Source organism: Monodelphis domestica, chromosome 2, assembly GCF_027887165.1.
Source record: "Monodelphis domestica isolate mMonDom1 chromosome 2, mMonDom1.pri, whole genome shotgun sequence".
NCBI lineage: Eukaryota > Metazoa > Chordata > Mammalia > Didelphimorphia > Didelphidae > Monodelphis > Monodelphis domestica.
Window position 1 is genome coordinate 60194336 of NC_077228.1, and position 22081 is coordinate 60216416.

At 38.8% G+C, this 22081-nt stretch overlaps 1 protein-coding gene across 1 annotated transcript in view; it reads right to left on the reverse strand.

The window, feature by feature from the left end:
- Positions 1-22081, reverse strand: part of FAM78B (family with sequence similarity 78 member B) — a 139659-nt gene that overhangs the window by 18160 nt on the left and 99418 nt on the right. The window lies entirely within an intron of this gene.

Genomic DNA, 22081 nt, shown 5'->3' on the forward strand with positions numbered 1-22081 from the left:
GTCCTAATATAGTCTGATGTTCCACTTTTGACAAAAAGGGACAAAAGATTGTAATTGTTTTGAATAGCATATACTATTAGCACTACCTCTGAAGTCCTTATTTTCAGGCTGAAGATATTGATTCAGGATAGAAAGCCATCTTCCCCTTGGGCTAGACTAGGGAATCTCTAACACCTCTTGTGCTACTTGCCTGCATAATTTAAGAGTGAATGGTGAGTGCCATGAGGACAAATTGAGGCCATGGCAACATGTGCTTTCTCTCTTCTCTCATCCTGATGATTTCTGTATTAACTATAAATCACCATAGTGCATCACCACTGGCAATAGCACCCTAAGAACAAAGTGACCTGACTTGTAGACTCAGTGAGATATTTTACTTAAAACATTATTTCAAATCAGTGTCATTGGGTGGTTTCCAGGCAGTGTTATTGCCCTTGTGCCAAAAAACAAAATGAAATAAGTGCTTGCTTGAGTAGAATCTAATTGTACATAGATCAGAGGTTGGTCATAGATCTGACCAGTTTTGCTTTAATGAGATGACAAAAAAAAAGAGTCAAAGATCAGCTTCTTTGGCCCAAGCAGAGGAAGATGATTGGATCCCTCAGCCACCTACTCACAAAATTGTTTGACACCTTTTCATTTTGGCTATGGCAACTAGCCCGGGGGGAGGGGTGTCCTTTGGATTTTTCTGCATTTGGATGGCAAAACTTTGTAGCAAAATCCATTCTTCTCTTTGGGAATTACCTGCTGCTGCCCCACCCCAAAACTCCTGATTATAGTATGGCTCCTAAAAACCTCTTTTTGATTTGTATATCATTGGATGTGATTTGATAGATCTGTCCTTTTTTATTTCTTTTATAGATTTGTTTGAAAGACCAGAAGACTCACTAGTATATGGCAAACAATTCTTTGCACACAGTAGGTATTTTTGAAAGAAAATGTTGAATTATATTTTATCACAGTAGACACAGAGTTTTCATTTGATTGTAGGTTTAGCACCAATCTTTCTGCACTAAAGCCAAATGGCAAGAACTTTGGAGTAGTCAAGGACCTTTGGCAAGTGACTTGATATCACTGGGTCTCAGATTTATCTGATACAAATGATAATACAAATATAATACCTGTGCATATATGTACCAGTGGTGGGGGAGGATAAGAATAACTTTGGTATAAGATAAATCTACTGGGGCAGAGAAGCAGTATGGGATAGTAGGAAGAGTTTTGGATTTGCAATCAAAAGATACAAGTTGAAATGACAGTACTGACATTTAATCTACTTGCTGTGTGACCAAGGGGAAAGCAATTAACCTCTCTGAATATCATTCTCCTCATCTGTAAAATGAACATAATAACCCCTTTACTACCTCTAGTGCACAGGGTTCTTGTGAGAAAAATGTTTTAGAAGCTTCAAAATATTATGCAAATATGAGCTGTCATGGTATAAAGGGTGTAACAAATGGCAGTGGCAATGAAAACAAAAATGATTCCTTTTCATAATCATGGCTAAACCTACACATCCAAATTATGCCCTTCAGTGGTCTCATGCCTATTCAACAAGTTTTGGAACTGCTTTTGTGAAACTGCCTCCAGAGCCGGCAGGAGATTCTTAAGAAGCAAAGTGGTATGGTGTCAAGATGTACTTGGGCTCAGGAAGACCTGAGTTCAAATGTGGCCTTTAGACATTTATTTACTGTATGATCCTAGGCAAGCTACTTAATCTCTGTTTGTTTCAACCTTCTCATCTGGAAAATGCAAAAAAACAAAAACAAAAACAGAGGGGACAGCTGGGTAGGTCAGTGGATTGAGAGCCAGGCCTAGGGAAGTCCTAGGTTCAAATCTGGCCTCAGACACTTCCCAGCTGTGTGACCCTGGGTAAATCAATTAACCCCCATTTCCTAGCCCTTACCACTCTTCTGCCTTGAAACCAATACACAGTATTGATTCAAAAACGAAAGGTAAGGGTTAAAAAAAAACAAAGACAAAAATTCTACCACCCAGGGTTGTGTAAGGATCAAATGAGCTAGTACTTCTAAGGTGATTTATAATCCTTATAATTCTCTACAAATGCTAGTTATTATTGTTATCATTGGGAAATGTGCTCTGTGCTATAATACCTTGTGGTTTTATTCATTCTTGGAATATGGCTTTGATTTGTGGAAGCACTGAAAACCTACATGGAACTAGGTCTGGTGAATAAAGTGGGTAGAATAAGCTTTACCATTTAGTATCAAGAGCCAAGTTTACCAAATTAACCTTATTTCCATTTAGATTTCCATTTGGTCATAAAGCTAGTAGATCAGGAGAATCCTAGAGATAAAGATTATTTAGACATTAGCAAAGCATTTGAAATAATATCTTCTTATTGTCATGGAAAAGATGGAGAGAGATATGGTAGAAGATAGTAAAATTATAAAGATTTAGAAAGAGTTGAATGGCCTTACATAAAGAATCTATGCAGAGCCATAAACTCTTAAGGATATACTTTGAAGTCTTTATATTGTATATTGAATATCATATAGACATATTCCATTAATTTTTTAAAATTTAATGATATATTGATACATTTTAAAGTTTAGCATCCAAAGCACCATCAAGGATATGCTGCTGTCTATATTTATAGGCAGAGTTTGCCTAAAGACTTTTTTTAATTGAATCTTCCTTTCAGAAAAATTATAAAAAGAAAAATCTGACCCTCTTTTTAATTGTCTGGAAATAGTTTGCTCTAGGTTTTTTTTTAATCTTTTCATATTGTATCAGAAAGTTATTTTTATAAAACATGATCTCTATTTTTAAAGTTACATACAACTTATACTTTCAAAACTTGGCAATGGATTTGCTATTGAAATTCATTTTGTCAATTAATTTTGGTTCCACTTTAACTTGGAAGGAAGTCTCTGGGGAAGGAGCTCCAAGGACCTGCATTAAAAAACAAAAAACAAAAACTTCACCTTCTGTCTTAGAATCAATACTAAGAATTGGTTCCAGGGAAGAAGAGCAGTCAGGGCTATGCAACGAGGGGTTAAGTGACTTGCCCAGGGTCACACAGCTAAGAAGGATCTGCATTTAAGCTTGTATTGAATGTTTTCTATTAATGATGTGAATTAAATCACAGATGGATTCTTGATGAAATTTGCAGATGGCCCAAAGCTAAGCAGGATAGCTAAAGCACTGGATTAGAGAATTTGTATCAAAAAAGATCTTGACAAGTTAATTTAGTAAGATGAAAGGAATGTGAATGTAAAGGTTAAATGTAAAAGTTATGTGTAGTAAACAAATTTCATAAGCAGTAGGTGGAAGGAAGCAAGATTAGACAGCAGTTCCTATTTCATAAAGGTTAGGAGGAGTAGTGAACTACAAGTCCAGTAAAGGTCAAACATGCTCTATTTGCCATAAATATAGAAGCTAGCCAGCACAGTGGATAGTGAGCCAGCCTTGGAGTTAAATCAACTCAGACACTTACTATCTATGTGACCCTAGTGAAGTCATTTAACCTAGCTTGCCTCAGATTCCTCATTTATAAAATTAACTGGAGAAGGAAATGACAAAATTACTCCAGTTTCTGTGCCAAGAAAACCCCAAAGGGGGCCACAAAGAATTGGACATCAACTAATCAACTTAACAACAATAACAACAGCTGGTGGAAAGACACAAGATGATGAATTCAGTTTTAGAAAGATTGACTTGAAGATGCCTCTGGGATTTTGAAAAGTTGATACCTAAGCACCTGGAAGCTTATAAGATTGCCAAGTGAGTCTGTATAGAAAAGAACAAAGGGCTCAGGATAGAATCTTCCAAGGATTCCCATACTTAAGGGGCAGGGGCTAAGTGATGAATTGATGAATGATGAAGCAAGAGACAGAAAAGGAGAGACCTATAGGGAAAAGAAGAATGAGAGAGAGAGAGAGAGAGAGAGAGAGAGAGAGAGAGAGAGAGAGAGAGAGAGAGAGAGAGAGAGAGAGAGAGAGAGAGAGATCAGTATCAAGGGAGTCAATGGAAGGGAAAATATCTGGAGGAATAGTGTGATCAAAAGGGTCAAAAGCTATAGAAAAGGGGCAGGTACATGGCTCATTGGATAGAGAACCAGGCCTAGAGATGGGGAGGTCGTGAGTTCAAATCTGCCTCAGACGCTTTTAGTTGTGTGAACCTGGGCAAGATATTTAACAATTTCTTAGACCTTATCAGCTCTTCTGAATTAAAACTGATGCTTTGTCAAATCTAACATATAAGGTAAGTTTTTTTAAATTATTGAAACATCAAGGAAACTAAGGATAGACATTGTGGATAGAGGAAGTGACACAATTACCAGTGTCACTCAAAAGGAGTTGGTTTCCTCAAGGCTGCTCAAAAGAGCCAAGAAGGCCAACGTGTTCCAAGTAATTGTTGGTGTTGATATCAAATGTTTGTTTTTAAGACTAGCATGAACTGGTTTTCCCATTGCTTGAGCCATTTCATCTCCTAATCCTTTCCTTAGAGACCTGAGAATCTGACATACTAGAACTAAGGTGGCAGAAACTGTAAAGTGAAACACAGAATTGGTGAATGAGTTGATATGGCTTTTTTTGGGTAGAAACTGGGGGAGGGATGTGAAGCATAGATCCCCAAGAGCTCTTGGGAATCTGGGGACTTGTGGGATGAAATTATTTCAGCATGACTGATCTATTATCTTTATTTGACAGTTGACTGGTGAATAATTAAATGTGGTACCTTGGTAACTGTCGCAGAGGGGTTACCATAGGGATGCTGAAACTGGGGAAACCACAGGTCTAAGGAAGTCTGGCTAGTCATCAACCTGACCCTTGCCTCATTTCCTAAAGACCAGGGACAACTCTTTAGGTTCACCATGGAACTGAAATCAACTAGTTTGGGAAATTGAAATTGAAATCCCAACAGACCTGCTTGGAATGGGGGAAATGGGGTCTTGGAGAGATGGTAGGTACCTGTAGATACTCACATTTTAGCTGGGATTTAACAGCCTGGCAGTGAAAAGGTTGCTGAATTTGGAGTGAGAGGACTTGGGTTTGAATTGTCTCTGACCTTTGGCAAATCACTTAATGTTTTTGGACTTCAGCTTCCTCATCTGTGTAACAAAGGGGTTGGGCTAGATGGTCTCTAAGGTTTCTAACAGTTTTGAAGCTCTTATCCAGTGATTCTACTGTATTCTAAGAATAAAATGGAAAATGAGTGGGTTTTAAATACTTTTGAGAGGACAGAGTCAAGGTGAGAGAGGGAAACACTCAGAATGCTTTGAAAAGATGAGCTAGAGAAAGTAAAAGGGTGTTTTAAGAAGCCAGGTTGGGAGGTGAAGAAGAGCAAGAAGTGAGGGTGGGAAAGGAGTAAGCTGAGTTCATTCTCTGCTTTAGAGTTTGAGTCACAGAACCTCCTGCCTGAGGCCAGGCACTCAGCCTACTCAAATGCAATTTCCCAGCCTCAGTGTTGGCTCTTATCCCAATTTTCAGATATTTTGTTCCATTATTACACAGTAAGTTTTTTTTTTAAGTAGGCTTTTATTCATCTCTACTGTTTTTGTCAGATCCTGAGAATCCTTAACTACTGTCAACCTATTCCCACTTTCCCCTCCAGGCCCTTGGTTTTTGACTTTTGGACAGAGTCCTCTTTTGGCTAAATAGTGAGGTGAATACTCTCTTTGTGGAGGTTCCCCCCCCTCCCCTGCCTTAGCAGAAAAAAAGATCATATCTAACATTCTTTAAAGCAGCCATTGTAATAGAAGAGAGCATATTGGGGGGGGGTGCTGAAACTGCATGTTTAAACTGATGGGATGTGTACTATGGACTCTAATACTCATCGTAGGCTTTATTTGCTTTTTCATTATTGAAAGCATTACAGGGAAATTTCTATAATCTCAAAAATTCAGGGATTATGAAATTTGGCAACCCCTCTTCCCCCACAGCAATGACTGGGATGATCCCATGGTCATCATTCATTTATTAGCCTTATTGTCTGAGATTCCACATCCAATTTTCTCAGTTGTGTCAAAGGGATCTCTAAAATATATATCTCTAACTTCTTGAAGGGATCTCAGAATCTCCAAGCTAGAGGGAGGCTCAGAGACCACTGAATGCAGCTATTATTGGCACATAAATCCCTCCTGAAATAAGATACAGGTCAATATTTGTTTCATTAGAGAAGTCCTGAAATAAGGAGGTCCTGCATTAAAGAAGCCAGCCAGTTAGGGACAGTTCTCATTGTTAACAAGTCTTTCCTCATATGTGACTGAAAACTGCTCCTTTGCAAATTCCATCCATCTCTTCTAGCTCTGCCTTCTGTGAGGAGGCAGAACAAAGTTAATCCCTCTTCTTTAGAATGGTCTTTCAATTATTTGAAAAGAGTGATAATACCTACTCTGTCTTTCCATATTTTTCTTTTCCAAGTTAGCCAACCTCAGTTCTTTGAATCTTACATGCCATAGTATCCAGTATCTTTACCATCTTAAAATGCTCATTGTTGGTGGTGGTCTGGTGTTCATCTAAAAATATGGTGCCCAGATTGAATAAATATTCCAGCTATGGTCAGACCAAGGCAGACTGACCAGGGCAAAATCTAGTAGGCCTTTTCAGCACTAAAAATAAAGGGGCCCCAGTGGATTGAGAACCAAGGCTAGAGATGGGTGGTCCTGGGTTCCTAGCCATATGACCCTGGGCAAATCATTTAGCCCCTATTGCCTACACCTTATAGCTCTTCTGCCTTAGAATCAAAACACAGTATTAATTTTAAGATGGAAGGTAAGAGTTAAAAAAAATGGAGGCAGAGCCCAATGGCCTTGGATAACAATGAAGAAATCAAAATCTCTAGTTGTAGCAAAGGGAGCTTATAGATTGATGAAATGCACATTATCATTGCCTAAGGATCTCAATAAATCAATCAAAATCAAATGGCATTAGAAAGGAGTGATTGTTGGATGTGGTGAGAGGGACTTGGGTTACCACCTAGAGAAGTCTTGAGTTCAAATACCAGTTCTGCACTTATTACCTGTGTGATCTTAGTTAAGTCATTTAATATTGCTGGGCCTCCGTTTTCTCCACTATAAAATGGAGTCCTGGTATACTGGATGTATGTCAGGTCACCTCTAATTCTAAAAACTTACAGTTCCTGTGAAAAACTTTATTACTATGTATTACTATGTACAAAGACCTGTGCTAGGGGAATACAAAGTAGGTTACAATCTACTTAGAAAGACAGGACTTATGTAAGATAGATTTAAGGCAGTAAATGATAAAGGTCAAATGAGTGATAAGTCAATAAGTGCCCTGGAATTTCATAGGAGAGACTGTTTTAGTTTGGGGGAGTAAGAACAGCCTTCCTACGGGAGGTGAAACTTGATTTGGCCCTTGAGGGATGAGTAAGGTAGAATTTGGATGGAGCTGGTGGGATAAAGCAAAGGTGTTAGGAGAGAAAGATGCTATGAATTTGGTGAGAACAAGTGTAGAAGACTGGTTAGTCTTCCACTAGGAAGGTTTGAGCTGGAGAAGAGTGGGAGAATAGGTTCAAAAAATAATTTGGGACCAGGTTATGGAAAACAAGGGGTTAGAATTTTTTAGTTTTTTAGTTCAGGGTCCTATGCTGTTTGTGTCTGAGCCCCTGAAGGTGATGCATAGTGGGAAAGAATGGGTAGACAGAATGAGGAATTTGGAATTCTGGAAGAAAGATCAGAGAAAAGCAGCTAAGAAAGATTTATTTGAAAAGGAGCATTTAAGTGGTTCAGTGGATAGAGAGCCAGGCCTGGAGACAGGGACTTCTTTGCTATGTGACCCTGGGCAAGTCACTTAGCCTCCATTGTCTAGCCTTTAGGGCTCTTCTGCCTTAGAACCAATACATCATCGTATTGATTCTAAGATGAAAGGTAAGGGTTTAAAAAAAGTATTTGACATTCGCAATAAATTTGGGCAACGTGTTCCCAGGTCTCCTTGTTCCATTATTCTAGTGCTCTTTCTTTTATAGCCACTGTGATTAAAGTACAGGACCCTAAAATATGGCTGTACTAAGGAAGATGGAGACTATTGAGAAAAAAATGGAGAGATCACCTTCTTTGCTTGCCAATACTTGTATTAGACAATGATCTGGGGCAATTCTGAAGGACTTATGATAAAGTATGTTATCTACTTCCAGGGAAAGACTTACTGTAGTCAGATGCAGATATTAAATCAAATCAAACTCTCTTTCACATTAGTCTATTTGTGCTTTTATCTGGGGGTTTTGGTTTTGTATGAGTATTCTCTTACAACAATGACTAACATGGAAGTATGCTTTGCATGATAATACATGTATAATTCAGATCAAATTGCTTACCATCTCCAATGTGGGGGGAGGGACACAATTTGGATCTTAAAATTTCAGAAAACATTTTTGAAAATGTGTTACATGTAATTGAGAAAATAAAATATCTTTGAATAAAAAAACTGAAAAAATTACCTGAATTATGCTAGAACCTGTCTATGATTTAGTTTTAGAGATCTGCCTGATCAGAATGTAAATTCATGGTTTCCTTGTCTAAGTTCAGAACTCTAACCACAGTGCCATGCTTCCTTTTTTTTTTTCCTAATAGTTGTTGTCACAAAGCAGAGTGGGCTCTCTAGAGATGTCATGGGGTCTTTTGAGGGGGAGGTCTTTGGGCAGAGATTGCACAACTAGTAAGAAATATTAGGGATGCCATTTTTAATTAGGTAAAGTTGGACCACATGGATTCCCTTTCAATTCTGAGATTCTGTGATTCTATATTTCTGCTACATGGAGGCAACTAAGATGATGGCCTCAAGATTTCTGCTACAATCTAGCACTCTTCCTTTCTCCTGGCTGATATTATTATCATATCATATCATAGTATCATATTGGGTCTCCTGTACAACCAGGAACCTGGTAAGGGATTTTAGATCTTTACAATCAGTTGTGATGATCATTTAGCAATCAATTGCCTTCTTTCCTATGCTGTCAGAAATCCAGAGGAGTCACTATCCTGCCAAGAGGTGGACTGGGTTCTGAGCAGTCAGATCTCTGTATTAGCTTTTATTGGATTCTAGAATTTGATAGTTTATCCTTTAAATTATATCTCCTTAGTAATTTTGAATTAATATTTTTCCCTAGTTTTCTTTTTTCATTTATTCCCAACCTCTAGACAGGAGGTGGAGGAAAGGCCCCACTAATTTGTCTTTGTCTTACTTAGGGTAGATTTTTATGGAAAGGTTTTTCTGATTAAAAAAAAAACACAAGATGGGGCAGCTAGGTGAAGCAGTGGACAGAGTGCTAGGTCTAGAGTCAGGAGGACCTACGTTCAAATCTGGTATTTTCTTGCTGTGTGACCCTGAGCAAGTCACTTAACTCCCAATTACTTAGCCTTTGCCACTCTTCTGTATTAGAATTAATACTAAGAAAGAAGGTAAAGATTTAAAGAAATACAACATGTAACCACTTGCTCTGACCCATGGATGCTGAAAAATGTATACATTAGTAGAACCTCAGAGCTGGAAGGATAATTTCATTTTGATAGGGGATGAATGATTACATCTCAGATGAAGGTGTGGCCCAGCAAGGTAAAGTAATTCATCCAAAGTCACATAAAAAGTGACAAGACTAGAATCCAGGCCTTTCATTTCTTGGTTTGGTACTCTATACCTTGCTATATTATGAATGTATGATGCTCAATTATCTGAAGAGGAAAACCATTGGCTATTAATAAGTCACTGATCTGCAGAGCATATTGCCTCACTGAGAAAACTGCATCTGACTTTAGTTCTTAAAGCTCAATGTTCCAGTTGACTGGGATGCTGGTGCTTCCCTCTTTGAGCCCTGCACAATGCCCCAGAGCTGGGGAGACATCCTGGGGTACTCCTGCTCAGCTGTCACATCTCTGCTTAAGGCTCAGCCCATAAACTTTTCAGTTCTAATAGAGAATCCCTCACTGGCTCCTGGAGGAAATCTTCCCATACCTCCATCTAGCAGTCTCACACATAATTTGGTTAACTAAAGCTGCCTATGCTCCATAATCCAAATTGCCTGCAGCAGTAAACAAAAGCCACTCAATGTTCTTGCATTGCAATCTAATGGAGTGTTGTATCAAATCAACTCTGCATTTTTAACTACTATTTATATAGACACAATTAGTTTTTCTTTGGCTGAATTTAATAGCACATCTGTCTGGAGATGAAAATAAATGATAGGTTTACATATGCCTCGACTGGAACTTGGTGATCTCCTGAGTTCAGAGTCTGCAGTCTCTTTTCTCTAATGTTGGATCCTAAAGATCCCCACAGCATCCCTAGTTTCCAGCCCATGAACCTGAATTTATTCTTTGTGCTAAGTCTACTGATGTAGACACTCAGCTATTAACATTTATTCTTGTCTGAATTCAATAATTAGGTTAGGGCTAGGGTGGAGAGAGGAAAGGAGTAGAGATTTTTCATGGTCAAGGAGTCATTTGTTATTATTCTCTCACCAAAAGTTTCCTCCTTCAGGAGATTTGGGACCTAGAACTTAATACTTTCCATGTAGTAGCTGCTCAAGAAATATTAATCAAATGAATGAATGACTCCAAATCTAGCTGCCTACTGGATCTGCCTCCTGGAAGGTCCCTCTGGAACCTCAAATGGAACCTCTGAAACCGGGCTCATGTTCTTTCCTGATAAACTGTCTTTCTTCCCAGCTTCTCTTTTTCTGGTGAGGGAAACTCCATGTTCCCAGTCATTCAGGCTTTAGTGACTCAGGGCTATATTTGATTTTACTGTCTAATTCACTCCACACATATGACCATTTGCCTTAGACTTGTTGATTCTGTTTTCATAAGCACTCTTGATTGATCACTTCCTCTCCACTCGCAAGGTCACCACCTTAGATCATGCCCTTATCATCTTGATTTTGTCTAGTGCAATAACTTTCTAATTGGCCTTCCTACTGTCAGTCTCTCTTATCCTCCCTAGTCTATCCTTCATATAGCTGTAAAAACAATCTTTTGAATATATGGATATCCCTTTATGTTCGCTTCCATGCAAAAGAAACCTCCATGCCAAAAAAATTTTAGTAACCCTTTATTATACATATGATAAAATGCAGACTTCTTAGACTAATAGACAGAACACTCTAGTCTGGCTTTCACCTAACTTTTCAGTCATAGTTCATGTTACCCACCTTTCACACACTCTCGGTTACAGTCAAACCCTCCTACTAACTATCCTTCAAACATGAATTGGTTTCTCTCATCTCAGAGAACTTTGAAATTAAAAAGGACCTCATCACTGTCTAGCCTAATGCATTCCTGAAAAAGACCCCACCCACTATAATATATCTAATAGATGCTCATCCATCCCCTACATGAAGACCTTTGAGGAAGAACCCACTATTTCTTGAGTCATGATCTAGTCCATTCCACTTGTGGGTGTATGTTACAGAGATATAAATACCTGTTATAAGGACATATTGAAATGGGTAGTGGTGGGGGGGGGTGGGAAGAGGGATGCATCACAGACTTGGGGCCACCCAAATGCAAAGCACAAGAATGGTGATATGAATGGGCAAGCAACAGCAGCATTCTTCAATCTGTTTTTTGTTTTAACCCTTACCTTCTGTCTTGGAGTCAATACTGTGTATTGGCTCCAAGGCAGAAGAGTGCTAAGGGCTAGGCAATGGGGGTCAAGTGACTTGCCCAGGGCCACACAGCTGGGAAGTGTCTGAGGCCAGATTTGAACCTAGGACCTCCCATCTCTAGGCCTGGCTCTCAATCCACTGTGCCACCCAGCTGCCCCCAGCATTCTTCAATCTTTTTGTCAAAGTGCCTTGCTATGTATAGTCTTCAGTGTTCTTCTTCCCCCCTTTCCAGCACTGGAACAACAATTAAATTAATATTATCATTGAACATAATCAAGGTATGTCAACCAATAACTTTCCAATCCAAAAGAACCCTTCTTGCTCATTATTCTATCTAGAGATAAGTTCTATGGGGGCAGAAACTATCTTCATTTTTGTATTTGACTCTCCAGTGCTTAACACAATCCTAGGAACACTGTAAATACTTAATACGTGCTCTTCATATATCCATTCATTCTCTATGATAAACTATTAGCCTTTCTCTTTAGCATTTAGAAGAACAAACATTCTAAAGTAAGAATTTACTTCAGTTCAGTCAATTGGATTGCATTCCAGATTTATTAACTACCAGTCTAATGATCCAGTCACATAACTTACATTTCCCAAGACAGAAGCTGTAGAGATCCTACTATTCCTCTTTGTTTGGACACATGTTCTCAAGAATCAGATGGTGCTAAAGGGGAAGATTCAGTGATCAGGATAGTAATGGTGAAAAACGGAGTAAAGGTAGAGAAAGCAGATAATGTATGCACATATGTATCTCTCTCCCTCTTTCTCTTTTTCTCTTCTCTCTGTTTTATCTCTTTCTGTCTTGGTCTGTCTGTCTGTCTCCCTATCAAATTACTCCATAAACTTATTTCCTAATGAGGGTCTCTGTTCTAGTCAAAATGGTCTATATAAGTATACCTTCAACATATGGTGTATTCCAGGTTTTGATTATATTTTCCTTTTTTTTTCCCATCTGAATCTTACCTATCCCAGAAGACCTGTGTTGTCCCACTTTCTACCATTACCTTGGGCCATGGGGACCTCTCTTCTTCTGAATTTCTATAATACTTATTGTCTTTGCCATTGGATGGGCACTAATTGTAGACTTTCCAGTGTAACTAGTTTTTTTAATTTATTTTTTCTCCAGTTAGATTGTAAGTTTTTGAGGGCAAGGAATATGCTTACTATTTCTCCATATACTTCCACATTGCCTAAAACTGTGTGTTTCATAAAGGAAATATTCAATGAATACTTGTAGATTGATGAGTAGAGAGATTATTAAGAAAATCTGAATATGGTACATACGGATAGGGGGAACTTGGAGAAAACTGACAGGAGCTTTAAGAAATGCCATCCAACTTCTAAGGGAGCCTTGCCAAGACATCCTTGGCAGAGGAAAAATGAAAGTCCTTTGACTGTACTTAGAGGACTGAGACAGAAGTGATGTTAGTGCCTTGCACAGCTTACAATAGCTCATCCCTCTGCTCTCTTACTTATATTCCCTCCTGAAATTGGCTTCTTTGATCTTTGAGCTTAGATCTGATGCCCATCAATGGGACCCTCCCCTCTTGAGGGATCAAACCCCATAATTACAGTGGAGTCAGGAAGTTTTAAGGCGAGAGCTGGAATAGAACTTCACAATCACTTTCTTGTTCAGTTTTAGCATGTAAGCAGCATGATCTGCTACCATGGATCAACACAAAGACCTACAAACTCCCACAATAAAGGCACAAGCACAGAGAGGGTCAGATCTGAACACTAGGGATGGCAGAGCTTCATTCTGTTCTGCTCCCAGACTCACTTGGCCCCTCTGACTAAACTCACATCCTTCAGTGTTATCCCACACTGTTCTCATCTCCATGGTATAAGCATTTTGGATCCAAAATAGACCTCCTTCACTATCTGGCTATCCTAAAAACCCTAGCAGAAGTACTGAAAAAATCTATCAAAGGCCACTTGATTCACCTGTTTCTAGTAGCCTTAATGGTATAGAAGCATCTGATCAGAAATCTGCATGTCATAAAAGATGCCACCTATGTCCTTATCCACCCTAGTTAGTGCCCTCTGGCATTCCATTGTTACTACCACATGACACACTATTATCACAATGATTCCTGACCCTTTTCATTCCACCACTGATGATGGAAGTGAAGGAAAAGATCCAAAGGTCTGCTGGAACCAGTTAGCTTTGGCTTGTGAGACCTGATTGTTAAATTTTCAGAGTAAGCATTTGTACCTTACAAATCAGCAAATGCTACAAATCAGGATTTGATGGGTAGTTTTATTGACTATCCTGTCTTGAGAAAGTAATGGACTAAATGTTAATAATGTGGATTTAACTTAAAACACATCTCTCATATAGTTCTTCTACCTCAAGAGAGTCAGTTGTTAAATAATTTAGCATCAATATGCTCCTAAACAGATATCTAGGGACTGTAGGGCACAAGTTCCAGGAAAATTTATTTTATAATTACAGGTATGAGTTGTAAAGGGGTAGCTTACAGAGATTTGGGCTTGGAGTCAGGAAGAACAAATGATTCCTCTGACAACTAGTAGCTCTTTGACCCTGGGCAAGTCACTCAACCTTTAGGACATATATGCAAGGTGAGATCTTACACCAAGAGTTCCTTGCATCGATGAAATCACAAATCATCCATGTATTCTGGCATTGTTGGGTGCAATCAGTCCAATGTGCTGAGGAAACATCTGGAGGGCAAGTTCTCACCACCTGGCTTCCCAAGCTTACTTCAAGAACTGGCTAAAATCCTATCTTCTTTGAGAAACTATTCCAGATTCCCCCTTAATGTCAGTTCCTTTCCTCTCTTCTCTCCAGCTTTCCCCATATTTATCTTGTTTGCACAGTTATTTTTATGTTGTCCCCTTCATTAAACTGGAATTGTTGAGAACAACTATCTCCTTTATTTGCTTCTATTTGTATCCTCAGAACTTAGTACAGTGCCCGATATAGCAGACCCTAGTAAATGCTTTTTTTTTTAAAGTTCATTGATATTTCCTCAAAGATATAGTTATACCAAGAGAAGGGAAGCTAAGAAAAGGTGCTGGTTGGCTTCGTTATTATTTCCTTCCCCACCTGGCAAGAGCTACAATCTCTTTACAACTAAGCAGCCTTGTCGTCACCATTCAAGGAAGGAGGAAACTCAGAAGAAGGAAGTGAATAAGATTCACGAATACAGGGATGTGGGGCAGGAGGCAGGCAGATGCAGAGAAACAGATGGGATGATGCTTGGGATGGGGGTGGAGTGGTCTATCCACATAGACTTAAAAAATAGTTGATTGTTTTCATTACCTTTTTAATTTGTGCTTTTCACATCCCACATTTTATTGCCTACTGGGTAAGGTAGCAGAAGTGGGGACTTGCCAATGGCAGCAGAACAAAGACAAGAAGATCAAGTCAGCCTACTGTCTAAGCTGCTTAGGTGAACAGGGAAATATTTAAAAGAGCTGTTCTTATTTTAGAGCTGTGTGTAGAAAGGAAACCTGCCTGCTTTTTGCTTGAGTGGGACAGAAGGAAGGAAGAGATGCTAAATACCAATGGAACAGACATTCTAAAATATTCCTGGGATATCACTGCCTATCCCTGGCCCTTCCTATATCCAGTGATTCCTTTGAAATTGTGCTTCTTACATGCCTGATCATAGGATGAGACATAGCCTGATGCACTAAAGAGAAAACTGGCCTTTCAGACACAAAAAGTTGTTTAGTAATTTTCAACCCTTTGACCTCTTTTGTGATCTGTTTTCTTGGCAGAGATACTGAAATGGTTTACCATTCCCTTCTCTAGCTCATTTTGCAGATAAGGAAACAGAGGCAATAAGGCTAAGTGACTTGCCCAGGGTCATACAGTTAGTAGTGTGTGAGGACAGATTTGAGCTCAGGAAGATGATTCTAGTGGTGGCACTCTATCCACTATGGCACCATCTAGCTGCCTAAATCCCATTTCTGACACAAATACAACCTGTGTGACCCTGAACCAAGCTTTTCACTTTTTAGTACCCTCAGGCAACTTCTTAAGAGTAGGAACTTGAGGAGGTGGTGGTTTCTATTGGCACAGAGGAAGCTTCCACCTGGAAGGAGAGAGAGCTCCAAAGACCAAAGAAATCAAAAGTAGTCAGTCCAGTGACTGGAGGGATGGAATTTAAGATCTTTGGAATTTAAGATCTATGTGTTCTCTCCAAGGTAGATTACAACCCCTCAGCAGCTTAATAGAATGTCTTTGAGAGCCATTGTGTGCTAGAGAGTCCATTGCCATGCAGCCAACCTCTAGCAGAGGCTGAGCTAGTCCTGGAACAATGACTATATAGTCTGTCACCTGGATGGAATCAAAGCTGTCACAGCTGCATAGAATCTACCCTGTTTGATAATGCAGGTTACAACAAGGAAGTGTAGCACTTCAATGGAATTAAATATGCTTCCCAAGGAGAATGGAATCCCCCTGAGGGCAGGCACTATTTGATTTTGCCTTTGTATCTCCATCACCTAGAAGAGTATCAGTATTTGGTAGATGATTAATTAAAGCTTGTCAATTGACTGATCATTTAAAGCAGAGATGCCAAGAGCTAGTAGAATTCCTCAGGCCAGAACCAGATTGAAACATAATTGGTAAATGTATAACAAAGTAAATAAAAATACAATATATTTGTTATTCAGTTGTTTCAGTGAAGTCCAGCTTTTTGTGACCCCATTTGTGTTTTCCTGGCAAAGATGTTGGAGTGGGTAACATTTCCTTCTCTAGATAATTTTATTGATGAGGAATTGAGGCAAATAGTGTTAAGTGACTTGCCCAGGGTCACACACAGCTAATATGTGTTTGAGGCCAAATTTGAGCTCAGGACATGAGTCTTCCTAATTCCAGGTCTAGTACTCTATTCCTGGGCCACCTTGATGCTCTACAATACAACATAGACAATGTTAATTTGTGGTTTTCACAGATTAACCTAAAAACTCTGTTGTTTCATTCTTTCCCCATCTCTTAACTCAAAGAAGTATTCTCAGTTCCAGGAATGCATCTCTTTTAATGGGTACCATTTATTTATGCTCCAAACACTTGCTATTTTAGATCTCAAGCCCTACCTATTCCATAAAGCCTTATTGGGATATGTTCCTATATGATTTTGACATCGATGCTCTAAAGGTATAAAATATTTTAAATTTTGATATGAATTTGTTATTTGGTCATCATTCCCATTCATTCATTCTGTAGTCTAGAACTTTTAAAAATATTTTGATGATTATATTTCAATATAATTGATTTCCTTTGTTATTGTACATATTCTAGTTATGCATTTAAAAATGTTATTGAAAAGGAATCCATAGACTTCACCAGACTGCTAAAGGAATCCAGGACCCAAATAAAAAGGCTACAGACATTTATATTCATTCCTTCATTTGCCAATGTTTACTAAATGCCAATCATAGAAAGGTTCTGTGCTAGGCACTGCCATGCCTGGGGCTGAGGGTGGGGTGGGGTAGGGTGATAGTGGAAATTAATACAAAGATGTATAAAACATAGTCTTTGTCCTCAAGGATCTTTAGATACAGAGAGGAAGATAAAACAAGTTCACAAATACTAGGAACACAAGACAATACAATGAAAGGCAAGCATAAAATAGTCTGAGAGTTCAAAGCAAGTCCTTTTTTGGCACCCCAGGAAAAACTGACAGAGAGAAGACAAAAGTACTTAATATTATCCTAAAATTCTGGCCCTATTGATGGATTGGATCTTTTATTTCCTGCTTTCAGAGTTAGTTAAGCAGAGGCAGCTATAGTAGATAGAGTGTCAGGCCTGGAGATCGGAGGACCTGGGTTCAAATGCTTCACATATTTCCTAGCCGTGTGACCCTGTGCCAGTCACTTAACCCAATTGCCTAGCTCTTGCTGTTCTTCTGTCTTAGAATTGATAGTAAGACAGAAGATAAGGCTTTTAAAAAAGACTATGCAGTCAAACTACTCTTTGGATCGATTTTGATTGTTGACTAAGTTAATTAGATGGTACAATATGGGAAGATGCTTGGAATTATAGTCAGGAAAGACAAAAGTTCAAATCCTATATCTAGTATTTAACAGCAATATGACTGCACGAATCTGCCTTGGTCAAACCAAAATGGAGTATTGCCTTCTGTTCTGGATATCATGATCTTGGGAGAGACATTGGTAGACTTCGATGTCCAGGGGGCAAGTAGGGTGGTAAAGGAACTCAAATCCACTTCACAGGAGGATAACCTGAAGGAAGCCATAATTTGGAATGCCACTGGTCTTCAAAAAATGACAATAAACAATAACAGCTCTGATGTTTAAACTAGAGAAGAGAAGACCTAAGGGGAACATGAGAGTTGTCTACTATAATTGGAAGGGCTGTCATGTGTAAAAGTGAATAACCTTTTTTTTCTGTTTGGTTTCATAGGAGCCATGAATAAGGGTTGTAAACAGAGAAATTTAAATTTTATGTTAGAAAAAAAATCCCATCTAGAACTGGAATTAATAGCTTTGAGAGGTAGTGAGCTCCCCCTCATTAGACCTTGTTAAACTAAGGCTGGAACATTGTTGATTGGGGTTGCTGAAGAGGAGGCCTGCAGCTAGGTATGGGTTGGACCAGATGACCATTGAAGTTGCTTCAAACTCTGAAATTCAGAGTCTTTTTGATCCGGGCAAGTCACCAAATCTCTCTGAGACTCAGTTTCTTCATTTGTAAAATAGAGCTAATAATACAAGTATTCTCAGGATTGTGAGATAATATATGAAAAATACTCCCAGATTTTTTTTTTGGTATTGATGTCATATGAATACAGTGCAAGAGTCCAGGGCTGAATACAATGTAACATGCACTTAACCAGTATCTGATGGATTTGCACTTACAATTGGTAACATTGATTGAGCAGCTAAGTGGCACAGTGGATAGAGTGCTGGGCTTGGAGTCAGGAGACTCATCTTCTTGAGTTCAAATCTGACCCCAGACACTTATTAGTTGTGTGATCCTGGGCAAGTTACTTAATCCTGTTTGCCTCAGTGACTTCATCTATAAAATAGGCTAGAGAAGGAAATGACAAACCAGTCTAGTACCTCTGCCAAGAAAACTCCAAATGGGGTCATGAAATAGGACTAAAATGACTAAATAACAATGATGAAATAGAACACAGCCCTCATGAGTCTCTAGGGATGTTTTTGTCGGGTAAGCATGCTTCTGTTTAGAATTTTGGACTAGAAGGTATGAAGTTTAAGATTAAGGAATCTATTCAAGTCACTTGAGCATAAACTTTACTTCAGCTGAGAAAGTATAATACTAAATCTTTCCCAAACCTCAGGCTCACTATTTTATTTTTTTTCCACTCCCACCTTACTCAAAGAAATATTCTCACTTCTGAGGAGGCACGTTTTAATGGATGCCATACACTTATGGCTAAAGCCATCACTATTTAGACATCAAGATCAATTTATTCCATGAAACCTTATCTGACTAGTTCTGCCTATATTAGTCCCATACCTTTGTAAATATCTATCCTTTGAATGTGTTGTCTTCCCCCATTAGAATGTTATGTTATCTCCTTGAGGTCATGCTCTCCCTTGCCTTTTATATTTATTATATTCTCAGTACTTAGCACAGTGCTTGGCACATGGTGAGAGCTTAATAAATTCATGCTCTTCTCTCTCTCTCTCTCTCTCTCTCTCCATCCATCTATTCATCCATCTATCTGTCTGTCTGTCTGTCTGTCTGTCTGTCTGTCTGTCTGTCTGTCTATCTATCTATCTCTGTGTTTCTATTTCTCCTCCCTCCCCCAAAGACAAGACCATGAAGCTTAATAGTTTCTGTACATAGAGTGTGGCCTTGGACTTAGGAAGACATGAGTTGAAATCATTCACAGACACTTCCTAATTAAGATTAAGGCAACAATCTCTCTGTTTCAGTTATCTCATCTACAAAAATGAGGGAGTTTGACTCAGACTTTAAGGTCTCTCTTTACCTTAAATTTATCCTACATCTGATCTCTAATTATTTTATGTGCATAACCGTGTTCCCAACTATACCACACTGTCAGTTCCTGGAAGGCAAGTATGGAGTCAGGAAGCACAGAATCATGGTTCATGCCTAGTCTGAAGATGATGTGGGGGCATGATACCTGTCTTTAAGTATTTAAAAGGCTGTCATAGGGAATAGGGGCAAATAGAAGAGCGATTCCTTTTAGATGATGAAGTTCTCCAGATGCTCTTGTTTGTGGATGACACTGTAATGATTTAATCAAAGCCCACAAAACTTCAAAGCCTCTTTAATGAGATCCACAATCACGTAAAAGAATTTGGTCTAACTATCCACAAAAGGGGGAGGGGAGTGGAATGAACATGTCTATTGTTCGACTGTGTATAATTTATACGGTTAGTTGGAACATCATTTAAAGTTGATATAGCACTATATATCTTGGATAGATACTATAGACAATGGATAAGAAATGGAGTCCAGAACTGAATAGGAGAAAGAAAACATTTTTGCCTGCCTATTTGAATTTTATCTGCTGAGAAAAAATTTCCAATTCTGATTCCTAGAGCAAGGTGTTTCCATACTGGCAAGGGTACCAAGTATTAGTCATATGGGTTACCCTAGTAAGCTCTGCCCTTGACACTGCCAACAACTGACCTTTTACTTAGATCTAGTTGTCAGGAGCTATCTGTGTCCCCAAAAGAATGCTGATTGTCATATCCCATTTGTCTGGAGATAGTCTGGAGAAAAGAATTTAGAGAAAAGGGTCTTGGAAGTCATCTAAACCTCTCATTTTAAAAAATGAGGGAAAATGAAGTGTAAAGAAGGAAGTTCATATAGCCAGCAACTGGCATTTAGAGTTTGAATGAGCATTTTCTGACTTTTATTCTTTTCATTATATCAAGTTATTTAACAGAAAATTGGAAGTCCCTGAAGGTGAGTAAAAGACTTAAATGATTTTATTTGTGCATTAATAAGTTTATTTAGGATTTTTGTGGAAGATGAATTGAAGAAAGCAAAGAGTGGAGTCAGCAAGACTATTCTGGAGGCTGTCTATATGAAATGAGTTAAGGCTCTGAATAGTGGAAATGGAGGCAAGCCACAACAGAAGTGTAAAAGTATTGGTGAGGTGGCTGTATAGAAACAGTAGGATCTGGCACTGATTGGATATAAGGAGTGGAGTGTGATCATTCTTTGCACACTCTCCAACCAAATGGAAAATTCTGTCAAGATACTATTCTTCACCATGTAATGAACACAGCACTTTTCTTTAGATTTCAATTTAAAATTTAGTGTTGAGGGAAGCTCAGTGGATTGAGAGTCGGGTCTGGAGATTGGAGGTTCTAGATTCAAATGAAAGTTTAATAAATGTATGCTCTCACATCTATCTATCTATCTATCTATCTATCTATCTATCTATCTATCTATCTATCTATCTATCTATCTATCTATCTAACCGTATTTCTATTTCTTCACCACCCTTGAAGGCAAGACCATTAAGCTTAAGAGTTTCAGTAAATAGAGTATTGGCTCTAGAGTAAGGAAGATATGAGTTGAAACCTCACAGACATTTCCTATTTAAAATTAAGGCAATAATCTCAGACACTTCCTAGCTGTGTTACCCTGGGAAAGTCACTTAATTCCTCTTGCCTAGCCTTTACCACTCTTTTGCCTTGGAACCAATACACACCATTGATTCTAAGAAGGTATTTATAACAAAAATTTTTGAGGGTTCCAGTTGACAACTGTGATCTACAGAGAGAGGAAAGAGAGAATGCTCACTCCAGGGACCAATGCCCTCAGGGGCAACACTATATCCAGAAACTTCAGAAAAATACTATCCTTTCCCCATTGGAGAAAAACTGGTCTTAAACACAAAATGGGTTTAAACTTACCTAGGGACGGGAGCTATTTTATGGCGGGGGTATGCAGGTTTTTGACAGATTCAAGTCATTGCTCTCAGGATGGGTGAGAATCAACAAGCCAGAGGGAAGATGCAGGAAGTTCACTTCTATTGAACAATGTGGGAACTAACTGAATCAGCTATAACAGCATTCAAACATCATAGCCTGAAACTCATCAGTCAGGGAGGTACCAAAACCAGGTGCTGAGTAGAAAAAGAAAGTATGAGTTCATTAGCAGTGGTTCAAAAGTCAGGGTTCCAGAAGGGGCCAATTAGAAACACAGGGAAGGGTCAAGAAAATAGCACAGGGGAAGAAGGAGTGGGGAAATAATGATTTGTTTCACCCAGAGATTAGCTCAAGGCAGCATCATTAGAGTACGGTACATTTGACACTTGTCCCCTGTATTCTCCCTTTGAAAGTAAGAACTTCGCCTGAAATTCACTCTACAGGTCAGGATCAAAATAAATAGCTGGTGACTGAAGAATTTTCTGTTATAATTATGCCTCTGCCACCATGTATCATGGTGACCCCAGCCATATCCTGAATTCTCCCCAACTTCAGTTTTCTTATTGGCAAGTAATAGCAATAATTCTGGATTCATTCAGGTTGAATA